The sequence below is a fragment of the Ambystoma mexicanum genome, chromosome 13, assembly GCF_040938575.1.
Source record: "Ambystoma mexicanum isolate Mex_15411 chromosome 13, UKY_AmexF1_1, whole genome shotgun sequence".
In the NCBI taxonomy this organism is placed as follows: domain Eukaryota; kingdom Metazoa; phylum Chordata; class Amphibia; order Caudata; family Ambystomatidae; genus Ambystoma; species Ambystoma mexicanum.
The window spans coordinates 815,210,081-815,228,663 of record NC_090938.1 but is presented as its reverse complement, the minus strand read 5'-3'; the positions used below and the strand labels follow the sequence as shown (position 1 = coordinate 815,228,663).

General features: G+C 51.6%; 1 protein-coding gene across 4 annotated transcripts in view; it reads left to right on the top strand.

Moving 5' to 3' along the window:
* Positions 1-6,625: 6,625 nt before the first annotated feature.
* LOC138522056 (antigen peptide transporter 1-like) overlaps positions 6,626-18,583 on the top strand; it is a 129,764-nt gene continuing 117,806 nt past the window's right edge. For 2 of the 4 annotated variants that reach the window (XM_069635289.1, XM_069635286.1), the window contains exon 1: positions 6,972-7,064. The gene's annotated coding sequence lies outside the window, so the exon portion shown is untranslated. Of the gene's footprint in view, positions 6,788-6,971; positions 7,134-18,583 lie in introns of those variants that run through there. The other 2 variants (XM_069635288.1, XM_069635287.1) reach the window with 2 other exon arrangements.

The window sequence follows — 18,583 nt, the reverse complement described above, 5'->3', positions numbered from 1 at the left end:
CCTCGAAATGCATAAGAACATCAAGGGACGATGTAACTGCGGTGCACACTTCTGCAAGCTGTTGCGCCGACCCGTAACTGCATGCTCCCCCTTCTTCTTGGACTAATGCTCCTTCGACTCCCTGAAACATAGGACTTTCATTAGTAATGAACACAATATTGAAAAAAGAAGACACATAGGAGGGCGACGACAGAAGGACATATCAATGGCTAAAAACGAAAGAAACATTGTGTGTAACAATCACGCTACAAGAATGCAAGATCTGATGATCTCCATCGATGGAACTGTCCGGAAACGTACCTCGAGCATCTGAGTGACATCAACGGTTGTCGTCAATGCGTTGGACTCCTCAGCATCTCCCTGAAAGACAGTTCTTGCATTATTTTGGATAACAATAATTATAACTGAAAACAAAGACTAGAGGACGAGTACAAGGGTGTACCATTAGGTAAAATAATTACACGATAAATTAAAACTATTGATTTACATGCCTAAAACAAGTCAGTGGCAGAATAGCTAAGTAAGATTACCCGATAGGCGCTTGAAGTGGCTGATGACTGCAATAACGACACGGATGGAGAATCTTCCGCCTTCATATTGAGTGGATACATAAATGGGGAAATTATTGTTAGCTAATGCTACACACTACCGCAAGGCCGAGAGCTAAATCCGTAAACTTGACTCACCAGTGGAGGGATGTGGACGAATAGAGTGGGAATAGCGGTTGAGAGCAATTTTCGCCTCGCTCGCGGTGTTTTCTTCTTTATTAGCAATGATGTGGAGTACATGTCTGAGCTAAAGTGCCTGCTGCAGATGCGGTATCGATCACCCCTCTTGTCCGCAAAGACTTCTAGGACTCTACTTTCAAGCTCAGACGGTGGATATCCGCAATATCGGACCCATTCTCTTATCTGATCTATTGTCTTAGGGAAAACATGCATTATAGTACCTTCAGCTTTATTATGGGTCTTCGAAGGGCAACCGCCAATGGAACAGGCAGGCATTGTTGAAAGTTCTGAAAAGTAAAGATCAACAATTCTCTATGAATACCAATGTGTTAAAAAATTAAATGACACATAAAAGGTTCAATGCAAGGTTCGTTTTGGTTCTTGGAACTATACACGTTATTCACATGCGGATAAGTATTTGAATAACTTTAAAAAAATAGAAAAATAATTTGACTAAACTCAGAACATGTGACTAGTTCCTTGCATGTACTGTCTTGAACGAAAAGAAAACATGGATGCAATTTGATGACTACTAGCAAATAGATATAAATTAAAAAATTGGACGCAAAATGATTATGGTACATGGCCTTACCTTGACGAACAAACAGTTAGATGCAGGGATCAGAGTAGTTTCTTGTCGTAGAACAGGGAGCAGTTCACAGGTTGCAAACTGACGAGTTTGCTCGAAGTGGTCACGGAAGTTCGCAGAGACGAAGAGCAGATAACCAGCACCTTCACGGGTTGACTAGCAAAGCGCAAAGAAGTACTCATTAGAAATATGAAGTGGGTTATAAAGAATTCGAAACAGGGGTGTGTTTGTGAATGAATGACGTGAATATGTCGTGGCATTATGCGGTTTGCAGGGGGGCGTGCAGCGTGAGGGGGGATGCTTGGCAGGAGACACGGGGTCTGGAGGTAGACATGGGAACAACAACCCATGCTCTATAGACCACTTTGAAGTGTACATGGTCTTTGGCACCTCTTGGCCTTTATCGCTCCCTGACAGCTCCACTTGCCAGCGCAAGTACCCCGGTGCGAACTGCCTTTGATAGGGCGGGGGGTGGATTGGGGCGGTGGTCGTGCAGACAAGACACAGGAAGACTCCTGAATGGAGACACACTTATGTGGATTGCAGGGGGGCGTCCAGCGTGAGGGGGGATGCTTGGCAGGAGACACGGGGTCTGGAGGTAGACATGGGAACAACAACCCAAGCTCTATAGACCACTTTGAAGTGTACATGGTCTTTGGCACCTCTTGGCCTTTATCGCTCCCTGACAGCTCCACTTGCCAGCACAAGTACCCCGGTGCGAACTGCCTTTGATAGGTCGGGGGTGGATTGGGGCGGTGGTCGTGCAGACAAGACACAGGAAGACTCCTGAATGGAGACACACTTATGTGGATTGCAGGGGGGCGTCCAGCGTGAGGGGGGATGCTTGGCAGGAGACACACGTCTGGAGGTGGACATGGGAACAACAACCCATGCTCTATAGACCACTTTGAAGTGTACATGTTCTTTGGCACCTCTTGGCCTTTATCGCTCCCTGACAGCTCCACTTGCCAGCGCAAGTACCCCGGTGCGAACTGCCTTTGATAGGGCGGGGGGTGGATTGGGGCGGTGGTCGTGCAGACAAGACTCGTTTGCCACAGGGCCTCACCAAGGAGAGGCCATCTAACTGCATGTAAGAGGCAGGCTGCTGGATCTAGTACATGGAAGGCAGGGGGGTGAGTTTATAAATACCTCACCCTCCCAGGAGAATATATGGGTGCAGTTCACCCTGGAGACCCTGGATGCCTAGGCAGTTAGTCAGCAGCAGGCTGGCCTGTGGTGGCAAGGCGGCACGGGCCAGAGGGGGTCATCTCTGTACCCGGTGCCCAAAAGGATGATTTATTATGATCAACCGTATTGATTATTTACCTATAACCATGTTTTGTGTCAATAAAATCCAACGGCCTTCCTTTTATTGCCAACGCTTGACATATGTATGTCTGCTGCATATGGGTTCAACGGTTATGTGGATTGAAGGGGGGCGGCCAGCGTGAGGGAGGATGCTGGCCGGAGACATGTGGTGTGACAAGACAAGGCACAGGAAGACTATTCAATGGAGACACACTAGATTCATTTAAAAAATCAAAACAACCATTGTTAAAATATATGTTGGGTTTTATTTTAGATCTTAATTTCAATTGAACATAAATAATAAACATTACACATTGTAAAGTTCCGGTTGCAGCACATCCAGGGAAAATCCGCAGTATTGTCCACTGTCGCTGGGGAAATGTTGTCTAATGGCAAGTACCGCACAGGCAGGTATTACTCTCCGAACGCGGTGTCCGAGCCTCCCGTGAAGCCACCAAGTGAAGCAACGATAGGCCACCAGCCTGTACCACCTGTGAAAATGAAAGATGCAAACTGTATTAAAATGACAAAACTTTCTTATCATTCTGCTTTGAAAAAAATTCTATCTAGAAAAGGCACAATATGGAACCAATTTACATGCATTCGAATGATATGTAGATGTAATTTTATATGTGGGAGACGACCATGAAATAGTAGTGGCATCACTGACATCAAAACCAGAGTATATTTACTCGTTACTCGGATTACGCGGACGAACAGTGCCGCGAAGTTCATGCATAAGCACCATCATCATCCTCAACACGGTCCGTGAGAGGCAGGCTTCCCTGAACTCTGGCAGCTCGGTGATGCATTGCGGACTTGGCTCGCCTTCCGAAATGTAGGCCAAGCACCCGGAATTTTCACGGCAGCAGCAGTTCTCCTCCTCAGTTGGCATTAGCTCGCACGGATTGCACGTGCACCAGGTGGAGACGCCGTCCATGCGACATGGTCCAGGCTCTTCATCCGTTGACTGGTCCTCCCAACTGCCGTCCGAATCCCCATCGTTTTCGCGTGCTTGCCTTTCCAGTAGTTCCTCCTCGGTGTACTCGGGCTCGTACATATACGGCATTATTGTAGCCATTGTGTGGTAAAGAAAGTAAAATAATTTACAGAGATGGTACAGGTGTTCACAAGGCCTAGAAGCGGCGAAGGTAGCTGACCAGAGCACAGAAACGAGTCACAGAATACTCAAAGTAACACAGAGAGAGTAATGGAATCGAAAATCTGCTGCTGTGTGTTGTGAAACGGTGTGTTTATACTTATTGAGGAAAGAGGCGTCCTGCCATTTCCATGGCGACACTTCATTAGCTGAGGCGCAGCGATTGTTGACACGAAACGTGCTTTGGCATTGGGAAATGGGCGGTACGCATCTGCTGATGTCAGGCTCAGGGGCGGGGGATTTGATTTAGTGCCGCAAAAGCAGGTGAGCCAGGGCGATGGGGGGAAATGATAGGATTATCAGAAAATGGCGGCTGATTTCGAGTGCGTTAATGGACGAAAAGTCGGGTAAGGTCCATAGGAAAGTTTTCTACGATCTACCGATTTATGCTTAAAAACAAATGGCCGAACCGTAGGGACAATAAAAAAAAAGTCCCGGAACTATCCTTTAACTTGCTTGATGACTGTGATACGTGTGTCTTATTAGAGGTGTATAAAATAAATATATATTTACTTTTTAACTACAAAGCTTTGGTCAGTGTTTCCTTGTGCCATAGTACAGTAGGCCTATTGTGTAAACCCTGAATACTGCTCATCTCCCTCTTGAGATAAGTCTGACTGCTCAGCCACAGCTACCAACTAAATCTTTGTGGTACAGACAGATACCAAAGGGGATTTATTGCTCTCACCTGTGGTCCTAATCTGGGGTAGTGCTCCCTAAGGGAACTGCACAGGATCTGCCTAACAGGAGGCGTGCCTGAAGTGCGGGTATGACCTGCCCCACCCTACTGAGTGTCCAGCGGCAGGGAAAGCCTGCGGTCGATGTGGCCTAGCCAACCACTATGTAGTGTATGGTGCCGCGGGGTCTTGTTCGGTCTGGCTACTTTCGCCAATCACGTCCGCCCAACGTTGCCCAGGTCGATCAGGGTGATGAAGGTGCACAACTGGACGAGGAGGAGGAAGAGGAAGAGGAGAACATTTTCTTTGTATCCAGCGTCGAGGCCCTCAAACCCAAGAACAGACGGCAACCGCAGTGCATTGTCGCAGTCCACGAATCATCTGTCCGGGTACTAGTGGACACGGGGGCCTCCGTCAGCGTGAGGGCCAGGGAACACTATGACGCCATGGAGTGACGTCCCCCAGGGCCCGCATCTTCACGTTCGGGGTTCCCAGCCAATTCCCCTAGATGGTGCTTTTGCAGCGGAGATGGGGCATGGCGGTTCAGAAATAAGGGCCCGTTTCTATGCAACACCTGTCAGCACCAACACAAGGGTGACCCCCTGCAACTGTGTGTGGTGGGTGCCCTCACCACCCCACGGGTTGGGGTGCGTGCTTGTGAGCCAGTTCGACATGTGCACCAGAGGAGAGCCAGTTGGGTGCCCCCAGCAACGCTGTCCTGGACCCTGTGCCCTGGCCCCAGGACACTACAAGGTTCAATGTTGGGAAAGAAGCTCATGCATGCTTCCTGGCGCTATAGAGACCCGGGGGGTTGCTTGCTAGCGCTATAGAGACCCGGGAGATGTTTCCTAGCGCTATAGAGACCCTGAAGTTGCTTCCTGGCGCTATAGAGACCCGGGGGTTGCTTGCTAGCACTATAGAGACCCGGGAGATGCTTCCTAGCGCTATAGAGACCCGGGAGTTGCTTCCTAGCACTATAAAGACCCGGGAGATGCTTCCTGGCGCTATAGAGACCCGGGAGATGCTTCCTAACGCCATAGAGACCCGGGAGATACTTCCTAACGCTATATAGACCCGGGGGTTGCTTGCTAGCGCTATAGAGACCCGGGAGTTGCTTCCTAACGCCATAGAGACCGGGGAGATGCTTCCTGGCGCTATAGAGACCCGGGAGATGCTTCCTAACGCCATAGAGACCGGGGAGATGCTTCCTGGCGCTATAGAGACCTGGGAGATGCTTCCTGGTGCTATAGAGACCCGGGAGATGCTTCCTAACGCCATAGAGACCAAGGAGATGCTTCCTAGCGCTATAGAGACCCGGGAGTTGCTTCCTAGCGCTATAGAGACCCGGGAGATGCTTCCTGGCGCTATAGAGACCCGGGAGATGCTTCCTAGCGCTATAGAGACCCGGGAGTTGCTTCCTAGCGCTATAGAGACCGGGGAGATGCTTCCTAGCGCTATAGAGACCCGGGAGATGCTTCCTGGCGCTATAGAGACCCGGGAGATGCTTCCTGGCGCTATAGAGACCCGGGAGATGCTTCCTAACGCCATAGAGACCGGGGAGATGCTTCCTGGCGCTATAGAGACCCGGGAGATGCTTCCTAACGCCATAGAGACCCGGGAGATACTTCCTAACGCCATAGAGACCCGGGAGATACTTCCTAACGCTATATAGACCCGGGGGTTGCTTGCTAGCGCTATAGAGACCCGGGAGTTGCTTCCTAACGCCATAGAGACCGGGGAGATGCTTCCTGGCGCTATAGAGACCCGGGAGATGCTTCCTAACGCCATAGAGACCGGGGAGATGCTTCCTGGCGCTATAGAGACCCGGGAGATGCTTCCTAGCGCTATAGAGACCCGGGGGTTGCTTGCTAGCGCTATAGAGACCCGAGAGTTGACGACTGTTGGACTTGAATTTGTGGCCGAAATAACACATTATAAAGTAACACAGCTGTCCAGGTGGTGCTTTTTTCACAAAAGTGTCATGCATTTTTCAGAAAATGCGCCACTATGGAAGCGGATGTTGCGGATCCAGGGCTGGTCTGTTCTGGATGAAGGCGGATGTGCAGGAGACCTTCTCTCCTCGCCTGAAGGCGGCGCTGGTGTCTGCAGGATCCTTGCACCAGGACCCGAACCAGCTCCGAAGAAGGAGGTGGAGGCTCAGGCAACTCTTTGGGCCAGTGGGCGGGGCTACCAGGTAGGCGTGGCCCAAAACCTGCTAACACCTGCTTCATCATGCTGCCACGGGATGCAGAACATCATACAACACCGGCTACGGCTGGACTGGGGTGCGCTGAGAAGTGAGAGGCCGCGCTTCTGAGCGCTGCAGGTGGGGGAACCCGGGCCCTGCGGTGCCTACAGGAGGGGTGGGGGGAAACCAGGGAGGGCCGGGCTTAGGGCGCTGAGGGAGGGGTGGGGAGAAACCAGGGAGGGCCGGGCTTAGGGTGCCAAGGGAGGGAGCTTGGGGCGGGGGGGGGGGGGGGGGCGGTGGCGCCTTTCACTTTCGTTTTCCTGTCAGAGCCTGGACCGGGGCGAGCCCGGGGAGGAGACGGGCAGAGAGCGCCTCGCGTCCGGCTAGAGACACGGGCCGCCTCGCAGCGCTACAGGTGAGCAGCGGAGCCCGCGTGGATGACCTGAGCCGCCTCCTTCCCCTTCAGTCTTTCTCTTCGTCGCAGGTATCTTGGCCCCCCACCCCGCCCCCCACTCCTTACCACTGAACCTTCCCACCTTCCTCCCCACTCCCCTCTCCCCAGTGCTTCTAGGCTGCCCCCCTCTCTGTGCAGCTCAAATGTACTATGAATACTTAATCTGGTGGGAATACGTGGCGCCCCTCCAGAACAAGGGGGTGCGAACCCTTCCACGCTTCTGCGCCTTATAAAGCAGGGGTGGCTGGTAACCCTACTCTCACCAAACGGGGTGCCGAGGTCTAAGAGGGAGAGCAGTGAGTGTGCAGTGCGAAAATGCACAGCAGCACAAGCAGGTCCATTATGAGTCTATACGGCAGCTCTGGGTGCACAGAAACACGTGCACACTCTGCCACACTCCCTCACGCTGCAATCCTGGCATCATACATAATCCCACACTTCCCTGGGGGCACAGAAACACGTGCACACTCTGCCACAATCACTCGCGCTGCAATCCTGGCATTATACACAATCCCACACTTCCCTGGGGGCACAGAAACACGTGCACACTCTGCCACAATCACTCACGCTGCAATCCGGGCATCATACACAATCCCACACTTCCCTGGGGGCACAGAAACACATGCACACTCTGCCACAAACACTCACGCTGCAATCCTGGCATCATACACAATCCCACACTTCCCTGGGGGCACAGAAACATGGTGCACACACTGCCACAATCACTCACGCTGCAATCCAGGCATCATTCACAACCCCACGCTTCCCTGGGGGCACAGAAACACGTGCACACTCTGCCACAATCACTCACACTGCAATCCTGGCATACACAATCCCACACTTCCCTGGCGGCACAGAAACACGTGCACACTCTGCCACAATCACTCACGTTGCAATCCGGGCATTATACACAATCCCACACTTCCCTGGGGGCACAGAAACACGTGCACACTCTGCCACAATCACTCACGCTGCAATCCTGGCATACACAATCCCACACTTCCTGGGATCACAGAAACACGTGCACACTCTGCCACAATCACTCGCGCTGCAATCCTGGCATCATACACAACCCCACACTTCCCTGGGTGCACAGAAATACGTTCACACTCTGCCACAATCACTCACACTACAATCCTGGCATACACAATCCCACACTTCCCTGGCGGCACAGAAACACGTGCACACTCTGCCACAATCACTCACGCTGCAATCCGGGCATTATACACAACCCCACACTCATGGGGACACAGAAACACGTGCACACTCTGCCACACTCACTCACGCTGCAATCCTGGCATACACAATCCCACACTTCCCTGGCGGCACAGAAACACGTGCACACTCTGCCACAATCACTCACGCTGCAATCCGGGCATTATACACAACCCCACACTCATGGGGACACAGAAACACGTGCACACTCTGCCACAATCACTCACGCTGCAATCCGGGCATTATACACAACCCCACACTCATGGGGACACAGAAACACGTGCACACTCTGCCACAATCACTCGCGCTGCAATCCGGGCATCATACACAATCCCACACTTCCCTGGGGGCACAGAAACATGTGCACACTCTGCCACAATCACTCGCGCTGCAGTCCTGGCATACACAATCCCACACTTCCCTGGGGGCACAGAAACACGTGCACACTCTGCCACAATCACTCATGCTGCAATCCTGGCATACACAATCCGGACACTTCCCTGGGGGTACAGAAACACGTGCACACTCTGCCACAATCACTCACGCTGCAATCCTGGCGTACACAATCCCACACTTCCCTGGGGGTACAGAAACACGTGCACACTCTGCCACAATCACACACGCTGCAATCCTGGCATCATACACAATCCCACACTCCCTGGGTGCACAGAAACACGTGCACACTCTGCCACAATCACTCACACTGCAATCCTGGCATACACAATCCCACACTTCCCTGGCGGCACAGAAACACGTGCACACTCTGTCACAATCACTCACGCTGCAATCCGGGCATTATACACAACCCCACACTCATGGGGACACAGAAACACGTGCACACTCTGCCACACTCACTCACGCTGCAATCCTGGCATACACAATCCCACACTTCCCTGGCGGCACAGAAACACGTGCACACTCTGCCACAATCACTCACGCTGCAATCCGGGCATTATACACAACCCCACACTCATGGGGACACAGAAACACGTGCACCCTCTGCCACAATCACTCACGCTGCAATCTGGGCATTATACACAACCCCATACTCATGGGGACACAGAAACATGTGCACACTCTGCCACAATCACTCACGCTGCAATCCGGGCATCATACACAATCCCACACTTCCCTGGGGGCACAGAAACGCGTGCACACTCTGCCACAATCACTCGCGCTGCAATCCTGGCATACACAATCCGGACACTTCCCTGGGGGTAGAGAAACACGTGCACACTCTGCCACAATCACTCACGCTGCAATCCTGGCATACACAATCCCACACTTCCCTGGGGGTACAGAAACACGTGCACACTCTGCCACAATCACTCACGCTGCAATCCTGGCATTATACACAATCCCACACTTCCCTGAGGCACAGAAACACGTGCACACTCTGCCACAATCACTCGCGCTGCAATCCTGGCATACACAATCCCACACTTCCCTGAGGGCACAGAAACACGTGCACACTCTGCCACAATCACTCACGCTGCAATCCTGGCATTATACACAATCCCACACTTCCCTGGGGGCACAGAAACACGTACACACTCTGCCATAATCACTCACGATGCAATCCTGGCATACACAATCCCACACTTCCCTGGGGGCACAGAAACACGGTGCACACTCTGCCACAATCACTCACGCTGCAATCCTGGCATACACACTCCCACACTTCCCTGGCGGCACAGAAACACGGTGCACGCTCTGCCACAATCACTCACGCTGCAATCCTGGCATTATACACAATCCCACACTTCCCTGGGGGCACAGAAACACGTGCACACTCTGCCACAATCACTCACGCTGCAATCCTGGCATCATACACAATCCCACACTTCCCTGGGGGCACAGAAACACGTGCACACTCTGCCACAATCACTCACGCTGCAATCCTGGCATCATACACAATCCCACACTTCCCTGGGGGCACAGAAACACGTGCAAACTCTGCCACAATCACTCACGCTGCAATCCGGGCATCATACACAATCCCACACTTCCCTGGGGGCACAGAAACACGTGCACACTCTTGCCACAATCACTCACGCTGCAATCCTGGCATCATACACAATCCCACACTTCCCTGGGGGTACAGAAACACGTGCACACTCTGCCACAATCACTCATGCTGCAATCCGGGCATTATACACAATCCCACACTTCCCTGAAGGCACAGAAACACGTGCACACTCTGCCACACTCACGCTGCAATCCTGGCATACACAATCCCACACTTCCCTGGGGCACAGAAACACGTGCACACTCTGCCACACTCACTCACGCTGCAATCCTGGCATACACAATCCCACACTTCCCTGGGGGCACAGAAACACGTGCACACTCTGCCACAATCACTCACGCTGCAATCCTGGCATCATACACAATCCCACACTTCCTGGGGCACAGAAACACGTACACACTCTGCCACAATCACTCACGATGCAATCCTGGCATACACAATCCCACACTTCCCTGGGGCACAGAAACACGGTGCACACTCTGTCACAATCACTCGCGCTGCAATCCTGGCATTATACACAATCCCACACTTCCCTGGCGGCACAGACACGCGGTGCACGCTCTGCCACAATCACTCACGCTGCAATCCTGGCATCATACATAATCCCACACTTCCCTGGGGGCACAGAAACACGTGCACACTCTGCCACAATCATTCACGCTGCAATCCTGGCATCATACACAATCCCACACTCACTGGGGGTACAGAAACACGTGCACACTCTGCCACAATCACTCACGCTGCAATCCTGGCATCATACACAATCCCACACTTCCCTGGGGGTACAGAAACATGTGCACACTCTGCCACAATCACTCATGCTGCAATCCGGGCATTATACACAATCCCACACTTCCCTGAAGGCACAGAAACACGTGCACACTCTGCCACACTCACGCTGCAATCCTGGCATACACAATCCCACACTTCCCTGGGGCACAGAAACACGTGCACACTCTGCCACACTCACTCACGCTGCAATCCTGGCATACACAATCCCACACTTCCCTGGGGGCACAGAAACACGTGCACACTCTGCCACAATCACTCACGCTGCAATCCTGGCATCATACACAATCCCACACTTCCTGGGGGCACAGAAACACGTACACACTCTGCCACAATCACTCACGATGCAATCCTGGCATACACAATCCCACACTTCCCTGGGGCACAGAAACACGGTGCACACTCTGCCACAATCTCTCACGCTGCAATCCTGGCATACACACTCCCACACTTCCCTGGCGGCACAGAAACACGTGCACACTCTGCCACACTCACTCACGCTGCAATCCTGGCATTATACACAATCCCACACTTCCCTGGCGGCACAGACACGCGGTGCACGCTCTGCCACAATCACTCATGCTGCAATCGTGGCATACACAACCCCACGCTTTCCAAGCAAGGTGAGGGGGCAAATCTGCTCCGGCTTCCAGGAGGAAAGCTGGGCATGGATTAGAGGGCGCCTTCAAGGAGGCAAGCCGTGCATGGGTGACAGGGCGGCTACCAGGAGGAAAGCCGTGCAAGGAGGAATCGCACAGTGAACAACTGTGAATTTAACAACGTGCATACAATACCCAAGGCTCGTGTATACTAAAACCCAGGAGTGCAAATAGAGTGAAACAACAATACCAATATATGAAAAGGGATGTGGGGTAAGCACTTAGAACCTCCTTATGACTGAAAGGAAAGTCGGCAAGCTCCTTACCCACTATGCTATTACAGACACTGACAGCGCTAAGCACACTTAGAGGGCAAGCAAGGACAGGATCTGTGAGCTGACACTCGGGATGATACTGAATAAGGAACTTAGAAACAGTACTCACGAGGACCGGAAAGACCACTTGAATGTCAGTAAACCCACGAACCCAGTTGATCAAACAGGGACCCAGAAGGCTATAACAGCAATGGGTGGAGGATAACTAAATACATAAGACCCAAGTCAAGGGGCAAGTAGGAATTGTGATTATAGAATAGTGAGGAAAACAGAAGGCATTCACACGGGCTAGTTACAACAGCACCCCACACCTAATAATCAATGGGAAATAAATGGAGAAGTGCAATGGAAAACATGGAATGGATCCCAATAGAAAGTAAGGAGCAGGGAAAATGATATCACAAAAGGAAACCTTTCCCACCCATCCAAGGAGAAAAGGCAGGAAGCTAAATCTATAAAGGGAAAGACTAATGCATCAAGTTTTTCAGTAGCAAAGGACAGCATCAAAGAAACAGAGAACACAGGCAAATTGGGCTGCATCAAAGGGTAAAGCACAGAGAAAAGCTGCCTGCAGATAGAGGAAGACAGAAAGGGAAATCCAAAAAGCAGAAATCAATTAAGCACATAAATTCGAAATCCAGGGCAGAGGAACAAGAAACAGGAACTAGGAACTAGGCACAAAAGCTAGGAACCAGGAACAAGGGACTAGTCACAACAGGAAAACTGCAACAATGACCAGCGCTGGACTGAAGCAAACTGAGGCTTTTAAAGCTGCTTAACGAGCCTACCCCTTAGGTGTGCCGCTTGCTGCACCTGCAGCCACAGGTGTTGCCTATCCTCCACCCAACCTTGTCCGGCGAGGGAGGAGATGAAGCAGTGAGCCAGGCATTCTGGGAAGCATAGTTATTAGACTAAAGTAGCATGCTGGTTGCCAAAAACCTGGAATGGATCCGGAAGGGAAGTAACTTGGAAAAGAAGGTTTAAGCGCTCCCAATTCATCACAGCACTGTAGCATAAGGTTCGGAGGAAATGTCCAGTAGGGAATAAACCCCAAAACATGCCCCAAGTGGCGGGAACGGGAGCGAAGGGAGCGAGCCGTGACACAGGCGGCTTCCAGGAGGAAAGCCATGCATGGATGACAGGACGGCTTCCAGGAGGAAAGCTGTGCATGGGTGACAGGGCGCCTTCCAGGAGGAAAGCTGTGCATGGATGACAGGGCGCCTTCCAGGAGGAAAGCCGTGCATGGGTGACGGGGCGCCTTCTAGGAGGAAAGCCGTGCATGGGTGGCAGGGCGCCTTCCTGGAGAAAAGCCGTGCATGGGTGACAGGGCGGCTTCCAGGAGGAAAGCCGTGCATGGGTGACGGGCCGCCTTCATAGAGCACAGAATGCAGGACGACAGGGACTCATGAACCCATTCTGTTCTTACAGAGCTGGGTGCTCCTATGCATAGTGGAGGGGTTTAATGCTCTGGTTACTGTGTGTGAGCTGCATGCGTATTACTGCACTTGTGTGTCTGGTCTCTGCTGGGTGTGCATTAGCTGCATCTGTGTGTCTGGTCTCTGCTGTGTTTTGCTATGAATGGTGAAGATGTTGAATGTTCTCGTGACTGTGTCTGAGGTACCTGTGGATTAGCAGCGCTTGTGTGTCTGGTCCCTGCTGGGAGTGTATTGGCTGCACTGGTCTCTGCTGGGAGTGTATTGGCTGCACTGGTCTCTGCTGGGTGTATATTAGCTGCACGTATGTGTCTGGTCTCTGCTGGGAGTGTATTAGCTGCACTTGTGTGTCGGGTCTCTGCCGGGAGTGTATTGGCTGCACGGGTGTCTGCTGGGAGTGTATTGGCTGCACTGGCCTCTGCTGGGAGTGTATTAGCTGCACTGGTCTCTGCTGGGAGTGTATTAGCTGCACTGGTCTCTGCTGGGAGTGTATTGGCTGCACTGGCCTCTGCTGGCAGTGTTTTAGCTGCACTGGTCTCGGCTGGCTGTGTATTTGCTGCACTGGTCTCTGCTGGGTGTGTATTTGCAACACTGCTCTCTGCTGGGTGTGTATTAGCTGCACTGGGCTGACTGCTGGGTGTGTATTAGCTGCACTGGGCTGACTGCTGGGTGTGTCTTTGCTGCACTGGGCTGACAGCTGGGTGTGTCTTTGCTGCACTGGGCTGGCAGCTGCGTGTGTCTTTGCTGCACTGGGCTGACAGCTGGGTGTGTCTTTGCTGCACTGGGCTGACTGCTGGGTGTGTCTTTGCTGCACTGGGCTGACTGCTGGGTGTGTCTTTGCTGCACTGGACTGACTGCTGGGTGTGTCTTTGCTGCACTGGACTGACTGCAGGGTGTGTATTGGCCGCACTGGTCTCTGCTGGGAGTGTATTAGCCTCACTGGTCTCTTCTGGCAGTGTTTTAGCCGCACTTGTCTCTGCTGGCAGTGTTTTAGCTGCACTGGTCTCGGTTGGGTGTGTATTAGCTGCACTGGGCTGACTGCTGGGTGTGTATTAGCTGCACTGGGCTGACTGCTGGGTGTGTCTTCGCTGCACTGGTCTCTGCTGGGAGTGTATTGGCTGCACTGGTCTCTACTGGGTGTGTATTAGCTGCACTGGTGTCTGCTGGGAGTGTCTTCGCTGCACTGGGCTGACTGCTGGATGTGTATTGGCCGCACTGGTCTCTGCTGGGAGTGTATTGGCTGCCCTGGTCTCTACTGGGAGTGTATTAGCTGCACTGGTCTCGGCTGGGTGTGTATTAGCTGCCCTGGTCTCTGCTGGGAGTGTATTAGCTGCCCTGGTCTCTGCTGGGAGTGTATTGGCTGCACTGGTCTCTACTGGGTGTGTATTAGCTGCACTGGGCTGACTGCTGGGTGTGTATTGGCTGCACTGGTCTCTACTGGGAGTGTATTAGCTGCCCTGGTCTCTGCTGGGTGTGTCTTCGCTGCACTGGTCTCTGCTGGGAGTGCATTGGCTGCACTGGTCTCTACTGGGTGTGTATTAGCTGCACTGGTGTCTGGGCTTTGCTTGGTTCTCATTGTACAGGTGAAGAGTTTGAATGTTCTGGTTACTGTGACAGATTACCATTTGGCAAGGGTATGGAAACCCTGGCTTTTTCAATTTTATAAAAAAAAAAAAAAAAAATGATGCATGTAATTTGATCTCTGAAAGGGAAATCTCCTGTTCAGATAGATTCCCCTTTCATAAGCTCTGTGCCTAAAGCATGGTGTGCATCTGGGTCCTGCTGCACCCGTATCCTGATTTGCAACACCTTCTCTACCACTGGCGCAGAGCAGGTTCAGTGGTCACAGTTGTCCATTTGACAGTTGCAGCGACAGCCACATCCAATTTGATATTTCACATGTTTCCGCTCCTGTGAGTCAGCTTAGCTGTGGAAGCTGATATGTATTCTGGCCGGACGGACTGAGCCTGCCAAATGATAGGACAGGAACCTGGATGACCCTGCCTCTTCTTTGATCTCTTTGTTAGGGTAGTTAATGCCCTCTTTCAGACATAGCTGCCCTGGGCCCAGGTATGAAAGTGGCACACCCATTCAAAGGGAGTAGCCTCACATCAGGGTGCTGTACTTCTAAGGGCCTTTGATCTTGGTGAGAAGGGAAGGGGCAGAGTTAGAGTAGTGAGAAGATCTTTCCAAAGTCCTCAACCACTGAGGTGAAGAAGGAGCAATCCAAGGCAGAGGAGAGCTCTACCCACTCCCAGGATACATTGGGGGTGACATTTTGCTGTGAACCAGGACCTGCCACGCTGCACCGAAATCTCCCAGGGCTTGTAGAACAGACCCTGAAAGGACTTGCTCTGTCCTCAAGCCCCTGAATTGGGACTCACAGCACCTGGAGGACCAGATCTGCTAAGGCTCCCTGTTAGGCAGAAACCTGTGCAGCTCCCTTTGGGAACACTGCAAAAGATTTAGGACTACAGGTGTTAGCAGTAAACCCACTTGGTAGCAGTCTGTACCACCCAGATTTACCTGGTAGCTGTGGCTGAGCAGTCAGACTTCCCTCAAGAAGAGTTAGGCAGTATGCAAAGTATACACAATAGGCACTCGGGTACAATAATACAAGCAAACACTGACCAGAGCTTTGGTATCAAAGTATATAATTATTTATTTAAAAACACACTGTTTGAAACACTCCAGCACTCTTATTGTAAAACACTCTAAACACAGTTACTATTATAATATATACAACCCTTGTTCCTTATCAGATAAGTCTTAGTTAACACCACTTATTTTCATACAGAGGTGAGTGCTGAACTATAGATGGCACTCCAACAAGTTCATGAAGAAGGGAGGGAAAAAGACAGAATATGGGAAGGTATACCACTCTAAGCTTTAGGAACACTATTAGCAAGGCAGAAGAGCAAAAGTCACCTGTGAGCCAAAGTCCATAGGCTGGGCCCACTCTTAGAGAGAGCAGAGAACAAATGTGCCCAAGATCACACAGTTACACTAGGCTTAGAAAGTCTTGCAGAGAGTTCGAAAAGAGTTTAGAGAGGCTCAGAAAAGTTTAGCCAGGGTGTCTCAGGCTAACCCAGGTTCGAAAGCCGGGGGCTAAATCTACCCCGTACAGTCGGTGGCAAGGGAAGCCGGGCGGGACACGGTACCTTAAGTGGGAAGGACCCTCCAGCGGTGGCAGTTGTTTCTGGCAGCGGGTGCAAGTTTCATCGTCGTCCAGGGGAAGAGAAGATCTCGACTTGGAGGAAAGATGAAGGTCGTTGCACTGCCAGGGAAGAAACCAGCCGCAGAGTTTTCCGGTTAAAGGTATTACCCTTTAATTCACGGTCGTGGTAAAACGTGGTATCCTGGTTGCCGGGGTGCTTGGCACAGGCAAGGCGGCCACGAGATACGTCGGGAAGGCGAAAAGACAGTGAAACTGGTTATCCCCACCAGTCAAAGGAAGAAGACTCTCCGGCGGGAGATCTCCTCTGTCATTGGGAAAAGTGGTGAGACGGTCCAGCAGGGCTCCACCAGTGGTGTCGTCGTGGCAGGTCGGCTCAGCTTCTCCCTCGTCGGATTCTTAGGTCCTGTGGCGACCTCTGAATTTCCAGTCCCCAAAGCCCTGCTTTTATGCAGAAAACCCCCATTCACTTAGCCTAGCTGTCACTCAAACATCACCACTTGGGCCAATCAGGACGGAGTGCGACTTGAGTTGCCTAGGCAACTCAGTCCAGGGTGCCTAAATCCCCCTCCACCCTTCTTAAGTACCCCGGACAGAGTGGCACCACTTTGGAGGGCTTCTGTGGAGAAGCTGCCAAAAAGTGGAACAAAGGGCTCGACTTGGGTTGGAGTCACAGAAGGGAACACAAACACCATTTTAGAACTGAGTTTTGGCAAAAAACACCAACCGGAGAATGAATATTAATTAAATAAACCAGCGTTATGTTCGAGGCTATCGTAATTAAATAAATAAAGATAGGAGCCTCCAACAATGGGAAAATTCCATTGAGAAATATTCGCGGTTGAATATAAAAAGTAGTATCCACTGCCACCAGCCAAAACTCGATCAGGAGGGACAGAGACGTGCCCCCTCAACTAACAGACCCCGGGGCAATCGAATTGCCCCAGCCAGTACGTCCACAATATGATGGTTTGTACTGGTTCTGTTCAGAATTTAAGACTAGTAAAGTCAATGGTGACTTTACAGACCCTGGGAGACAGTAGTCAGTCCCAGGGTATGGAGTCTATACTGGGGAGTCACTATGACACCCCTGTGTTACTGCACTGAGGGTGCTGTGTAACACACATCACAAAAACACATGAAGCCCTATGGAGTAAAAGACCCCATAGCCCATTAAACACATCTAGAATCAAAGAAACACACTCAAATCATGCCCAAGAGTGAGGGTAAAAGAGTCTCACTCTTGGCAGGAGAAAAAAATAAACCCCAAAAATCCAGCAAAGCTGCTGGGGGACTCACTAGGTTAGGAATTCAGCCTAAACAGAGATTCTCCCTAACACTCCCCATTCCGCTGCTTCAGAACCAGTCGGACGGCTATCATAGCGAATTCAATGCAGAGGGATCCCAGCGTTGCTACTTTCTGGCACTCCTCCGAACCTTGAAATAATTGATTGTACATTGAGCTGCTCGAAGCTGCATTGATATATGATGTGATAGGTTATTTATAACGTGCTTAATACCCAGAGGTTTCTAAACGCGGACCCGGGGATCGAACCTGTGGTGCTCAGTGTCGACTTGCTTCCAAACCGAGCATGTGCCCCTGAGCTATCCTCCTGTGTCCTTGCTGAGCCCATCACCTGCTAGGCACAATCAGCCGCTAGCCACTGGGACCCGACTTGAACCACTGGAGAGTCACTTGCCGACCCCGACCGGGGGTTACACCATTACTCACCCCTCAAACTGTTGCTTCGGTGAACCATACATCAGAGCAACATGATCACCATTTCGACAACCACCGCCTGTCATCTCGAACCGCTCGAGTGTCACTCTTCGATCCTTCCCGGCGGTTACACCCCGACTTGGCATTGAAGAGATCTTGGTGAGCACCTCAACCTGCAACACTGA